General features: G+C 37.3%; 1 protein-coding gene and 1 pseudogene across 2 annotated transcripts in view; one reads left to right on the top strand and one right to left on the bottom strand.

Annotated features, from left to right (window-relative positions):
* CDYL2 (chromodomain Y like 2) overlaps positions 1 to 13,734 on the top strand; it is a 164,306-nt gene that overhangs the window by 23,243 nt on the left and 127,329 nt on the right. The gene's annotated exons all lie outside the window — the stretch shown is intronic.
* Positions 9,576 to 10,253, bottom strand: LOC138418486 (EEF1A lysine methyltransferase 2-like; annotated as a pseudogene).

The following is a 13,734-nucleotide window of genomic DNA, read 5'->3' as shown; positions in this document are numbered from 1 at the left end:
TAAGAGCCGTGACTTCAGTGACCAGGAAGCTTTCAGTTTCATTTCCGAGGTAGCCCTAGTTCCTGGGATGCCCTCCTGGCATCCTAGTCCGAGCCATCCCTCGCTCCTTTCTGGAGGAAACAATAGCCTCTTGACTGGACTCCCAACGTTTCCCCTCTGCCGCTCTCTCTTCTCACTTTCTTCCCAGTGTCTTCAGTTGCTCTTGAACAAAAGTTTGAACTACTGCACGGGATCTGGACCTGCCTGCCTTTCCAGGCTCAACTAAGACGACTCTCCCTTTTCTTCTCTGTGGACTACACTCACTGCCTCTTTATAGGCATCTGGCTGTCTTTTGCCTCAGGACCTTTGCTCATCCTGTTTCTTGCGCCTGGGAAACCCCTGATCCCGCCTGGTCTCCTTTTCCACCCCCTTGCAGCTCTAAAGTTGGTTTACAAGAACACCTTCTCTGACCCGCAGACCAGGGTAGACCTCCCTGTTATGTATTCTCTGAGCACCCTGTGGTTCTCTTCCACAGTGTTGCTCTTCATAATCAGTCTTTATTTTTGTGCTTATTTATGTAAGGACTATCTTCTTGGAGGCACAGTCACGTCTGGTTCAGGGATGTATCTCCAGCACCTAGAGCGTGAGGGGAGCTTGTGGAAGTCTCTCAAGTATTCCAGAAAGGTCTGGGCTACTGGAAGTTAGGGCCGTTTTCTCCTCCAGAGTGAGCACCTCTATCTTTTCTTCCTGCTGTTTTTATTTTCTAAGATTATATTTTGTTGTTTTTGTTGTCAACCTGTTTTAAAGAAAAAACTTCAAAATAGCATAAATGAAAATACTAAGTCCCAGAACTTCTGTGCAGTGGGTGAACGGGTACTTAAAGGAACATTCATAATCTTAAAAACAAAAAAGAGTGAACTCAGCATTCATCTCAAAAAGTTAAAAAAAGACAGCAAAACGAATGAAAGGAAGTCATAAAGAATGAATAAGGGTAAAGACAAAAAATTAATAAAGCAGAAAAGAGAAAAATAGTAGAGTAAGTGCATTGAAGGTTGTACTAGCTTTTTTTGGATGTAAAAGTTATATACATATATATATGTAGGTACACACACACGCACATATATAACCAGTTTTTAATTGTGGTAAAATATGCACAGTTGACGCCTGAATGATGCTAGGGTTAGAGGCACAGACCCTCCACGCAACTGAAAATCCGTATGTAACTTAGAGCTGGCCCTCTGTCCCCATGGCTCCGCCCCCGCCGTGTGTGCAGTTGCCCATCTGCGGGTTCAACCAGCCTCAGATTGGGCAGCACTGTAGCATTTGCTGGGCTGCCCTGGTGGCTCAGATGGTGAAGCGTCTGCCTGCAGTGAGGGGACCTGGGTTTGATCTACTGAAGAAAGTCTGTGTATGAGTGGACGTGTGCAGTTCAAACCTGTGTTCGATAGTCGCCTGTGAACTTTGCCATTTTAGTGATTTTCAGTGTGTGTTGGCTTTAGCATTTTCATGCTGCCATGCACCACTGTCTTATTCCAGAACATATGGACATTTTTTATTACCCAAAGAGGAAGCCCTTTACCCATTTAGTCGTCAAATGGCAACTTAATCATCTGTTGTCTTTATGGATTTGCCTATTTTGGATATTTCACATAAATGGAATTTTATAGTGCATGGCCTTTTCTCTCTGGAGTTTTTCTATTTCTTCCTGTAGTGTCTTCCAGATTCATTCCTTTTTTTTTTTAATGGCTGAATAATATTCTGCAGTATTTCATGTACACCACATGGTGTTTATTCATTCATCTGTTTGTGGACACTTCCTGTCTTTTGGCTGTTGTGAGTAATGCTGCTATGAGCTTGGCTTACAAGTACCTTGAGTTCTTTTCTCGGTCCTTCTGGGTGTATACTCAAGAGTGAAATTGCTGGGTTAGGCTGTAATTCTTTGTTTAACCTCTTGAGAAACTGCCAAGCTATTGTCCACTACATATACACCACCTTATATCCTCATCAGCAGTGTATTGAGGGTCACAGTTTCTCTGCATCTTTACTTATCCTTGTTACTTTACTTAAAAAAAAAATGTAGCCATCTTTGTAGTTAAGAAATGTTATCTCATTGTGGTTTGGGTTTGTATTTCCTTAAATGACTAATGATGTTGAACATATTTTTGTGTGCTTAGTGGCGTTTATTTATCTTTTTTGGAGAGAGATCTGCTTAAGTCCTTTGCCCATTTTTGAATTGGGTTGTTTGTTTTTTTGTTGGTTGAGTTGTAGGAGCTCTTTTAAATTCTGATTATCAAAACCTTACCAGATATATAATTTGAAAATATTTTCTCGCTCTGTCTTTCACTTTCGCGTCAGTGTCCTTTGATGCACAAAAGTTATAATTTTAATGAAGTATCTATTTTGCCTTTGTTGCCTGTGGTTTCGGGCTCATGTTTGGGGCAGAGCTTCCAGTACTGTGTTGAAAAGGAGTGAAGAAAGTGGGCATTGTTGTCTTATTCCTAATCTTAGGAGACTAGGTTTCAATGTTTCACCGCTGAAATGATTTTGGCTGTGGATTTTTCATAAATACTCTTTACCATGTTGAGAAAATTTCCTGGTCCTGGTTTTCTGACATTTTCATTATGAAAGGGTGTGGAATATTGTCAGTGCCTTTTCTGTGTCAGTTGAGATGATCATGTCGTTTTTTCCATTCTGTTAATGTAGTACACTTATTGATTTTTATATGTCGAATCAGCCTTGCAGTACTGGCATAAATCCCACTGATCACAATGTGTTATCTTTTTAATAAGTTTCTGGATTTGGTTTGCTAGTATTTTTATACTCCACTTACAATGACAAAATGTTGGCTATATTCCCTGTGCTGTGCAATATACCTTGTAGCTTATTTATTTTCTACACAGTAGTTTGTACCACTTAATCCCTACTGCTACCTTGCCCCCTGCCTTTTCCTCACTGCCAGTCACGAGTTTGCTCTGTGTATCTGTGGGTCTGTTTCTTATTCATTATAGCCACTAGTTTGTTTTGTTTTTAGATTTCACACAGAAGTAATATCATACAGTATCTGTCTTTATCTGATTATTTCACTAAGGGTAATAGATTCCAAGTTCATCCATACTGTTGCAAATGGCAAAATAAAAATTTTAGTATTTTAAATAGTGATATAACTAAGCTTTCTTTAGAAATCTTTGTATATGTTGGTGATGTTTCCTGAAGATAAATTTCTAGATATGGAAGTTCAATGAATATACCTTTTATAAAGACTGTTACTAATGCTGTCAGATTGCTCTCCAGAAAAGATGTGCTTGCCATTCAGAAAAGATACTGCCAGCAGTAACTAGCCTGTTTATTTATTTCACTGGGCTCTCAGCACTACTTGTATAACTGTTAAAAAATGCAAGGTGTTTTTTGAGGTGTTTTCCATCTCTTATTGATATTATATATAAAGATTAAAAAAACTATTAATGACTTTAATCCTTGTCTAGATGAATCACAAGCTGGAATCAAGATTGCTAGGAGAAACATCAACAACCTCATATATGCAAATGATGCCACTCTAATGGCAGAAAGGAAAGAGTATAAAAAGAGCCTCTTGATGAGGGTGAAAGAGGAGAGCGAAAAAGCTGGCTTGAAACTCAACATTAAAAAAATTAAGATCATGGCATCAGGTTCCATCACTTCATGGAAAATAAATGGGGGAAAAGTGGAAACAGTGACAGATTTTATTTTCTTGGGCTCCAAAATCACTGCAGATGGTGACTGCAGGAAATTAAAAGACACTTGCTCCTTGGAAGGAAAGCTATGACAAACGTAGACAGCACATTAAAAAGCAGAGCCATCACTTTGCTGACAAAGGTCCGTCTAGTCAAGGCTATGGTTTTTCCAGTGGTCACGTATGGATGTGAGAGTTGGACTGTGAAGAAGGCTGAGTGCCAAAGAATTGATGCTTTTGAACTGTGGTGTTGGAGAAGACTCTTGACAGTCCCTTGGACGGCGAGGAGATCAAACCAGTCCGTCCTAAAGGAAATCAACCCTGAATATCACTGCAAGGACTGAGGCTGAAGCTGAAACTCCAGTACTTTGGCCACCTGATGTGAAGAGCTGACTCATTGGAAAAGACCCTGATGCTGGGAAAGATTGAGAGAAGGAGAAGGGGGCAACAGAGGATGAGATGGTTGGATGGCACCACTGACTCAGTGGACATGAATTTGAGTGAACCCCAGGAGATAGTGAAGGACAGGGAAGCCTGGAGTGCTGCAGTCCATGGGGTCCCAAAGAGTCAGTCATGACTTAGCAACTGAACAATGAACAACAACAACAGTCCTTGTCTAAGCACATACATTAACCAAAATATTTATTTTTCTTTCTGATTAATTTTAAATTTCACCTGTTGTAATTTTTTTTATAAGGAGAGTAACTTTTATCCTAGATTACATATTTGTAATACTTTTGAACTGTGGTATTGGAGAATCTGACTCGAGAGTCCGTTGGACTACAAGGAGATAAACCAGTCCATCCTAAAGAAATCAGTCCTGAATATTCATTGGAAGAACTGATGCTGAAGCTGAAGACCCAATACTTTGGCCACTCGATGTGAAGAACTGACTGATCAGAAAGGACCCTGATGCTGGGAAGGATTAAAGACAAGAGGAGAAGGGGATGACAGAGGATGAGATGGTTGGGTGGCATCACCGACTTGTTGGACATGAGTCTGAGCAAGCTCCTGGAGTTGGTGATGGACAGGGAAGCCTGGCGTGCTGCAGTCCATGGGGTCGCAGAGTCGGACACGACTGAGCATCTGAACTGAACATATTTGTGATTCCTTCCCATCTCTCTATTCTTTCTGCTTCCCTCCTTTTCTTCCTACTTTCCTTCCTTGGAGTAGGGAGAAAGCCTTCCTTGTGCTGAAGTTTATAACCACTGATATTTGGTCTCTTCTGTTCCTTTTATGGCAAAACTTACACATATTTCCATGCACATTTACTACAGCTGTGGTTTGTGTTTCTGTGTAGTGTGAAGTAGGGGTAGGGTCCCTGGCACTGTTAACCTATGGTTTTAACACTATTTACTGAATAATTCATCATTTTCCCTCTGATTTGAAATGTCAAATTTATCACTGGTGAAATTATTACATATAGGGATATGAGTTCGTTTACAAGCATTCTACTCTCTTCTTCAGTTTCCGTTATTGTTCAGTTCAGTTCAGTTCAGTCGCTCGGTCGTGTCTGACTGTTTGTGACCCCATGAACCGCAGCACACCAGGCCTCCCTGTCCGTCACCAACTCCCAGAGTTTACTCAAACTTACGTCCATTGAGTCGGTGATGTCATCCAACCCTCTCATCCTCTGTCGTCCCCTTCTCCTCCTGCCCTCAATCTTTCCCAGCATCAGGGTCTTTTCAAATGAGTCAGCTCTTTGCATCAGGTGGCCAAAGTATTGGAGTTTCAGCTTCAGCCTCAGTCCTTCCAATGAACATTCAGGACTGATCTCCTTTAGGATGGAATGGTTGGATCTTCTTGCAGTCCAATGGACTCTAGGGAGTGTCCATAGCTATTATTATTAGTTATTATACTTGTAGAAAACATATTATTGTTTGATAACTTGAGTCCACCTTCCTGATTCTTTTCTCAAAATGTTTTTGATTATTTCTATTGATGAAGTTCCAAAATAAAATCCATATGAGACTCTTCTTTTAATTGCGCTCAATTTACAAATCACTTTGTGGAAAGTTGGCATCTTTGTGATTTTGAGTCTTCTCATTCAAGAACATATTTCTCTACGTTTATTAAAACTTCCTTTCATGTGTGTTAGTAAAGTTGTCTAGCTTTCTTGATACAGATTCTGAGTTTGTTACTGGGCAGTTTAAATTTTTGTTTCTTTTGTAAATAGGGTTTTATTTACAATTTATTACTGGTTATATATTAGAAGAATAATTTTTGATATTTGTTTTTAATGCTTCACCTTCTGAATTCTTATCAAATATATTTTGTTCAGTTCTTTTTGGAATTTTAGGTGGTCACATCATCCTCAAATTGTATTATCTTGCCTGTCCTTTCTCTTAGTTATACACATATATTTTTCTACTCTTATTTTATTTGCCATGATTTTAAAAAGCACTCACTAACAGCATGACAGCCAGGAGTCATGTCTTGCCCTGTCTTGCTTCTGATTTCATCATTAATTAAGGCAGGGGCTATTGGTCCCTGTTAATTAGAGTTCCTGTATCTATAGTCTTCCTTTTGGTTTTAATAAGGAATGCTGTTGTATTTTATTAGGCGCTTCTTTGATAGTTCCTGAGATGATCATATAATCTTCCTCCTTATTATAAACTTGGGTATAATTTAGTAACTGATTTCTTAAGACTAACTTGTCATATTGTGAAATAAGCACACTTGGTAATGAAGAATTTTTTATTTTAATATTTTGCTAGGTTCAGCCAACTGCTCTGTGTGTTTAGAATTTTTGTATTGATATTCATGAATATTGTTGGTCTTTGGTTTTCTTCTGTGTGTACTAATTTAGTACAATTTTTAATGTCAGAATAGTGTTGGTTTCATGAAAGCAACTGATTAACCTTTTATTTTTCCCCCTGTTTTTAGGGAAAGTTTGTGCAACATGTCATTTAAGCTTTCTCTTGAATGTCTTTTGAAAGAAATAAGTTGGTTGTGATATTTTCTGCATCTAGAATATTTTTTGAGATACTTTTGATAGCATTTCTAATGGCTGTTGATTTTTTCATGTTTCATCTTCTGAAGTAATTTTTTGTAATTTATATGTAGTAAGAACAACATTCCTAGTATCCCTGTTTTAAAATTCGTTTGAAGAGGTGCAAAGTTTCCTCCTGTGTTTTCAGAATATCTCTTTTCTGTATTTGATGATGCTCTTGTATACTCCTCTTTTACCTGTTTTTCAGGTTGCCAGCAGTTTGTCTCTTATATTGATTTTTTTTCATAAAATCAGCTCTTGGCTTTATTTTCCCATTTCACTGTTTTCTTCTCTGTATTAATAAGTTCCTGATTTATCATGAAGAAATGAATATTTCTTCATTGATGTACTTTTTACTTCATCTATTTACTATTTAACTTTAAATTATAAAATATGAAATGCAAAAATGTACATGTAATAGTAATAGTAATAAGTGCACTCACCACATAATTTAAACAATAGAACATGTTTTTAGCTCTCTTGAGCCCCTGTCTCAGTCTAAGCCCAGCCATCCCTCTTTCTGAGAGGTTACTGTTATGAATTTCTGGTTAATCATTTCCTTCACTTTCTGTGTAATTTCACTTATGGGTCCCTAAAGTTCATGTTGCTTGACTTTTCCTGGTTTTGAAATTTAAAGAAATGAATTGAATTGAATTGTATGAATTGAATGAATGAATTGTATGAATTCTTCTTCAATCTTGTTTTTTGCTCAGTGTTATGCTTTTGAGATTTATCCATGTTAATGTATACTGGAATATACTATTTTTACTGGAGTATACTATTTCTTTATAAGAGTATAATATTTACATGTATAAATATACAAAATGTTGAAATATACAGTATATAATTACAAATAATAGGATATACAAATTATGGAATTTATTCATCTGTTCTATTGTGGGTAGACACTTGGAATTATTTAAGCTGCTTATTGTATTTTCATGCTTTGCTATTACAGTGCAGCTATGAATATTTTTTGTACCTACCTACTGGTACATCCATGCCAAAGACTATCCATGGTAAATACTTAGATATGAAATTCCTGTGTTGCTGTGTTCTCATATATTCAGCTTCACTAGATCATACCAATTTTCTCAAATTATTTATCTCTTTAGGCTTAATTTACTCTTAATTTTCCAGTTACTTGAGCTGAATACTTATTTCACATTTGATATTTGAAAATAAAAAGGAAAAGATTTATAGTTATTAATTTGTTTCAGAGCATGGTTTATCTACAGTTTTATTATGGAGCCTTCTAATTTAAATAAAAAATTTTATTTTAAAATAATTAAGTTAATATTATTTTTATTCTTTTTTTAATTGTTTCTGGCTTTAAGTCTTTATGCATTGTGGCCAGAGATCAAAGTGTATATTTAACTCTTTTTTGCAGTGTTACTGAATTTTTTGTGATTTAATGCATGATCAGTATTTTATTATTTGAAGACTGATTTATCTCTAGAGAGCACAGAATGTAGTATCTATATTATGAGTAAATATATATTGACAATTAGGATATATACCTATTAAATAAAGCTGACTAATTATATCAAGTAAATTCCTTAGATCCTTACTATTTTTTCATAAAGTGAGAGCTAGTTTGAAGTCTCAGGGTCTTCTTGTAGATGTAGTGGATAGATTTCCATGTCAATGTGTATAGGTAAATTTATTATGAATATTAGTATATTTGAAATTATTTATGAAATCATATATTTTCTGTTTATAATGCTTCCTTTTGATCAACTGATACATTTACCTGATGTTTAATTATATGCATAAGGTATATAAATCATCATTTCTCAGGTATGAAATCATTTATTTTTAAATCCTCATTTATAAATCCTCATACTTACTATGTTTTGTGACAGTCTAATCAAACATTAAGAAAGTCTTCTGGCTTATTATTCTGACCCTGGAATAACTTGGTCAAATCTTCATAAATAGCTATATTCAATTCACCTATACCAAGGCCCAAAACTGAAGAATACATCCTTTCTATAAATTCATTTACTGCTTTAAAGTTTTAACTGTTCAACAGTTACAGAATTTTTTTTTTAATCAGAAAGAAAAATGTTTGCATCTCAAATACAAAAGAAAATTTTAAATCGTTCTTGATTGATCTCTAAAGCCCAACTACTTACATGCTCATGATTTTCTTTTCTGTTTTGTTTTTACCAACTTGTTTTATCTATTCATGGTGCCTGCAGCCATGAAATTAAAAGACGCTTACTCCTTGGAAGGAAAGTTATGAGCAACCTAGACAGCATATTCAAAAGCAGAGACATTACTTTGCCAGCAAAGGTCCGTCTAGTCAAGGCTATGGTTTTTCCTGGTGGTCATGTATGGATGTGAGAGTTGGACTGTGAAGAAAGCTGAGCGCCAAAGAATTGATGCTTTTGAACTGTGGTGTTGGAGAAGACTCTTGAGAGTCCCTTGGACTGCAAGGAGATCCAACGAGTCCATCCTAAAGGAGATCAGCCCTGGGATTTCTTTGGAAGGAATGATGCTAAAGCTGAAGCTCCAATACTTTGGCCACCTCATGCGAAGAGTTGACTCATTGGAAAAGACTCTGATGCTGGGAGGGATTGGGGGGCAGGAGGAGAAGGGGACAACAGAGGATGAGATGGCTGGATGGCATCACTGACTCGATGGATGTGAGTCTGAGTGAACTCCGGGAGATGGTGATGGACAGGGAGGCCTGGCGTGCCGCGATTCATGGGGTCGCAAAGAGTCGGACACGACTGAGCGACTGAACTGAGCTGAACTGAACTATATGCATTCAACACGTGCATCTTGTGTACTTGTTAAATGTTTATTTGCGCTTGCATTTTCTGTGTCAGGTTTACTTTGAGGCAGAGCTTCTTAAAAAAACTAACTGCATCTGTCCAGTGAAAAGTCTCATGTCTTTTGGAAAACCAGTGCTGCTACCCTGTCTCCAGATCTACCTCCAAAGCTGAACTGGGGTGTTGGCAGCTCTTGGAAAAGTTCAAATCCTGCACTGAAGTCATTCATTCTTCTTTGGTCCAATCACATAGGGTTATTAGAAAAAAGCCTTTCACTTTCAACACCCTGAAGAGAGATTTCACATATTGCTTCCTCTTCCCAATTGCATTGTCAGGATTAAAGCTTATGGGATCAGAAGTTCCTTTATCAATACAACTATAAAATCCAGACAACTTTGTGGAAGGATTCAAGAAGTATTCTCCCTTCAACTTAATGTTAGATAAACCTTGTTTCTCTGTAATACTTCCAGAAAGCTGTACTGCAAAAGGAGAGTAATCAATTCCAACAATATCAGAGAAACCAAATTGTGCCAACAAGTTCAACCAGGAAAACACCGTTTGCAGCTCCAATATCAAGCACTGAAGCATCCAGGGGAATCTTGTGTTTCTGCATCCACCTCTCCATGCTCGCCTCTCCAAACCAGATTTCTCCTGCATCTCCGTATTCTTGGAAAGTTTGCAGTTCTCTGTCATAGACATCTCTTAGCATCTCAGGGGTTCTGGAGCTCCCAGCGCAGACAGGGCGAAGCCACACCCTCCGGGACTGCCCCCTGGAACCACGCCTCGGCGCCATGCGGCACCATCTTCTTCATCTGCTCCCGTTTATCGTGTGTTCTTGTTTTCCTTTTCTTGGGATTGATTGTTTTATTTTGTGACTTTCTTTTCCCCTGGAAGTTATATATATGCTGCTGCTTCTTTTTTTTTTTTTTTTTCTGTAGTGGGTTGTCCTTAACTTTTTAATAGACGTATTTGAAACTATTCTTTCTGCTAATGCCTTGAGTTAAGCATTGTTAGAGCGTCTCTCTTGAACACGGGAAGCAACTTAGCTGCTCTTTATTTTCTCTCTCCTGGCCACCTCTCCTGTTTTTTAATTTAATTATTTAAATTTTATATACAGACTTTTGTTACTGTTGTGTTTATACTAAACCTACTTTGTTAGGCCTTGAATTTTAACATTTCTTTCCCAAAGTGTAATGAATTGTCAACAGTTATTTAGATTTAAATGTAAATTTACTTACGCCATAATTTGTTGCACTTTTATATATTCCACAATTTTCTTGGACTGTATTCTGTGATGCTGGAGTATATCCTCGAGTAGCTCATTCAGATAAGGACCATACTTAGAAAACTGATTCCTTGAAATGTTATAATTTTCTAATTTATTGAAGTATTTTTTTTTCTACTGAAATCTTTCTTTTTTTGATCAGTTGACACAGTTTTATAAATTTCTTTACAAATTTCTTAATGTTAACCCTCCATGTTTTGGAATAAGTCCTTCTTGCTGATGATTATATTTTTTTCTGAGAAATTCAGCCAGCTGCTGTGTTTCTTCCTCCTGTTGTGGCCCCTGCCTATCTAACAACTGACTCTTTTTTGTGCTTTGTCCATTCTGGCCTTCCTACTGACTTTATACCATGTTTCATTTTATGAACTATTCAAAATATTCTTCTGTTTTTTGCTTGGAATGCTGTCCTGCTCTCAATTCATTTTCATTTTCTTTTTTTCAGTGTTTCTTTCTATAAAAAGCCTTCCTTGACATCTAATACAGTGTAAGATTCCTGGTTTTATTTTAGGTTTGTTGTTTAGTTGCTAAGTTGTGTCCGACTCTGTGACCCCATGGACTATAGCCTGCCATGCTCCTCTGTGGAATTTCCCAGGCAAGAATACTGAAATAGGTTGCCATTTCCTTCTCCAGAGTGCCTTTCTGCCTCGGGGATCAAACTCATGTCTCTTGCATTGGGAGGCAGATTCTTTACTACTGAGCCACCTGGGAAGCCTTTATATACTATTATTTTAATTTTTTCATTAGAATTTCAGGGTTCCAGTACGAATTCCCAGTAGGTCCAACCTTTGTGATCCTCTCAGTTGACTACTCTGGGTCAGGACATACCCTCCCCCGGCTCTAATTGTCGATTAATTCCTTGACTTTCCGTTACTCCCCGTTTTTTGTCTGGGTAGTTGGTCAATACCTTTTCAGTTCTCCTGTTCCTCTGTTTTCTCTTTGTCAAAAAGGAAACAAAATTTCTAGTGGTATCTAGTGTGTGTAAAGTTTTTGTTGGAATAATTAAGGAATTTATATTTGTTTTTGTAGGTTTTTAAATATTGTATCCTATTTAAGGAAAGATTAATAGCCTTTATGTAGTTAATTGTTAAAAATTAGAGATCAAATCTACATTTTACTTTTATCTGTTATACTTTATCATGAATTATCTGATGGCACATCTGCCTCATTTATAAATTTATCATTTTGAAACACTTTTTGGTCAGTGGTATACTTTTTGTTTTGGCTCAGGAAGAACATATGTATGGGTGGTATACTTTCTGGTCTCTTGTATATCTGACATGGAAAATGTTTTTTTTTTTTTTTAATTCTTTCTGCATGAAAGATAGCTTGACTGGTTGTGAAGATTTTATTGCACACTGTTGTTTTGAAAATCATGGTGTGGAGGAGAAGTCTGATGCTAAGATGATTAAAAACTTACTAACTTTTGTTTCTGATTCTTATAAGATTTGTTCTTTATCTTTTACATTAATACATTTCAGAAGTAAATATACATCTAGTGTTCCGTTTTCATTAATATAGGTTGGTGCCAAGTCTTTTGATCAGTAGTGGAAGCCTTCAAAGTTATGTTATTAGTTACTAGTTTCTTCCTTAAATTACATTGGTGAGTATATTGTCCGTTTTTGGGTATACACTCAATATTTCTGTCATTTTTCTCATCATTTATTCTTCCTAATTTTCAGAGAACTTTTAAGCTAAACTTCTAATTCACCTATTGTTTTCTGCTAGCCATTGTTAACTCCATTTGTTTTGCGAGATATTTTCCTTATTTTTATAAACCCTGGTTCTTTATTATATAAACAAGATAGACACACTTTAAAAAATACTTTTGCAATTGTTTTATTCTTAAACCCTCTTTCCTTTTCATGGAATAGGTTGCCATTTCTTCCTCCAAGGATGTAGACGTGACACCCACTGCCCATTCCACGCCCCCCTCCCCTACACTCAGCACATGGCCAGCTTCTCCCAGGCCAGGGACTGCCTCAGGATGGAAGCAGCTGGGCATGGGTCTTGCCCCTGAATCTCCTTTCCACTTGTTGTTTTATTTTGTTGGGAGAAGTCACCAGAGTTCTGTCCCAATCAGAGTTGGTCCCCAGAGTGTCCCTCAAGCAAGGTGGGTGCTAAGGCCACCCCCATTCCTGGCATGGTGTTTATTCTCTCAGCGGTGCCTTCTGCTACCCCCACTGTCCTGACCCCCATGTGTGCCTTCTACCCAAAAGCATCTGGCACCTACCCTAGCCTCTTCCCTCTGAATCCAGGGCTGGCTTCTCGTTGCCTCACTTCCCAAAGTGAGTTTAGAGAATTGAAGTCAGCATAGAATGCTGATCCCACTTCTTTATTTTGTTTCCAGGGGAATCAAAATGTCCTTGTGACTATGACAGAATTATCTCTGCTTCATTGTACATTTAAATGGAAACATACTCTTCCATTATAAAGGTAGACAGCATGCTTTGTTTTTATTTTCATTTTTCTATTTCTGAGAGGAAAGAACAATAACAGTAGTTTGTGCTCAGTTCTCTGTTACCAGACTGAATGAATCTGCCCTTTTGCTCCCCCTTCTCCAATGAGATAAAAACCAGAATTATAAGAAATCATTTATGCAATATTGATTTAGTTTTTATTGGCATATAATCAGCATGGAATTAATTTGGACACATTATATGAGGATCTAAATGCATCCTATTTCATGTTTATAACAAGTTGACATAACCCCATTTATTTACTAAACTTCTTTGCCCACTGATGGAGATGACTCCTACACTAGGTGTCAGAGCCCGTTTATGCTACCACATGCAAAAGAATGAAACTGGACCACATCTCACCCCACACACAAGAGTTAACTGACAGTAGATTAAAGGCTTGAAGGTAAGACCAGAAACCATAAAACTTCCAGATGAAAGCGTAGGTGTAACTTCGTCGACATTGCTCTTGGCATTGGTTTTTCTCTTGTTCTGTGGATCTGACTCCAAAGGTAAAGAAAGCAAAAATAAAC

Source organism: Ovis canadensis, chromosome 14, assembly GCF_042477335.2.
Source record: "Ovis canadensis isolate MfBH-ARS-UI-01 breed Bighorn chromosome 14, ARS-UI_OviCan_v2, whole genome shotgun sequence".
NCBI classification, from domain to species: Eukaryota; Metazoa; Chordata; class Mammalia; order Artiodactyla; family Bovidae; genus Ovis; species Ovis canadensis.
Note: the sequence above shows the minus strand (reverse complement) of the source record. Positions and strands in the feature narration are given on the sequence as shown.